Consider the following 1,668-nt stretch of genomic DNA (forward strand, 5'->3'; position numbering starts at 1 on the left):
TTATTAGTCTCAAAGTGGGTTCCTCGTCATCGAATTTAAATACTTCACTGATTCATTGTTGTTTGCTAATTGGCTGGCCGACTCATATTTGTATCGTATATCTCATTGCTAGATACTTTTCGGAATTACTAGATTTTCTTGACGTCATGCAAAATATTTTAGCCATTATAGACCTATCTTTATAAACGTTTTGCTTTTAAAGTTATGCACCCTCTAGTTAACATCTAAACTAAAACATTAAAAATATAGCTTTCTACCTTATAACTCGATGTTTTATTTCCTGGGATTGAATCTTCGAAAACACATAAATCTTCCCTATTTAGGTAAATTAATTTAACTCTTTACTTTATCATTAAGTAGTTATAATAACAATCGCAGGAAAGATTCAGGACATCATTTGCTAAAGTTAGAATATTTAATCAAGAGTGTCTACAACAAAAAGTTACACTTGTACCATGAACCCTGAAAAGCATGCTCGGCCTTTACTTCTAGTCGCCTACATGGCGGCAAAAGACTATTTATTTTGGGTAGCTCTCACTAATAATTTAACCAAGTTGGCAGCTTTGACCCTATTTTGTCTGCAACTGAAGCTGATGAAGTATTTCATACAACCTTTACAGCTCTAGTCCTCATTTTCACGACACTTCTAAGTTAAAGAAAATTTGTCTGTGATTTCTAAATGACAAAAATAATGTTTATTAATATTCTCATAGGCTTTGGACAGTATAAGACATTAAAAACACACACACCAATATTCTAAAAGTCCACTATTTTCTGAAGCTTTTTTTTATGTAAAAACGACCCCCCCCCCACACACACAATATAGTATGACTACACCCTTGTATATAACACTTATTAACTGTAAGTAAAATCATAGTTAATGCAAACCGCTCACCTCTTTAAAACTAACTTGTTGTAATATATTGAAAAATATAATAGCTTTAGAGTAAAAATTCCAAGCTTTATCTATACCTCACAGACGATTTTAATGAATAACTTTTATTGCCCTGTGTCTTCCAGACGTTGTGTTACTTCTATTGTTTCGTTTATATTCGTATGATTAATCTGAATCTTTTATATTTGTGGGCTATTCTTTTTTCTTAATGATGAGTTTTCTAGATGAGTTCCATGGAATATTCCTACAACTAGTTGCGCAATAATCATAGAAGAAAAACGTTTTCTTGTATTATAATATACTAATAGTCATTAGTAAATTACCAAGATTTCCTTGCATAATTTTACAAAATTTTAACTAAATCTTTTGTATAAAATGCGTACATCACTAATACGTACAATTTCTATTAAATATTTAATTAATATTAACTTCCGATCAGAGCAAACTACCTGCTTAAATCAAAACTAAGAATCAATTTGGTAATGAGTATAGCTAATAGAATAAACTGTTCTTATGTTCTTACCTAAAAATGCTAGAATGAAATGTTTCTTTAATTGGATACCCTCACTGTTACAATATTTTCTTTTGTAAGCCCAATAATATCTAACGAGGTTCTGTCAGCTTATAAACCAACATACTAAGTTAACGATGCAAAATAATCTCAATTATAAACATACATATATATATATATATATATACATATAATAGTACTGTCATTTGTATGTCCATATAACTACTTCGCAGGGTGTGGATGGATCTTCACTATTGTTAGT

The sequence above is a fragment of the Limulus polyphemus genome, unplaced genomic scaffold (genome assembly GCF_000517525.1).
Source record: "Limulus polyphemus unplaced genomic scaffold, Limulus_polyphemus-2.1.2 Scaffold530, whole genome shotgun sequence".
Taxonomy (NCBI): domain Eukaryota; kingdom Metazoa; phylum Arthropoda; class Merostomata; order Xiphosura; family Limulidae; genus Limulus; species Limulus polyphemus.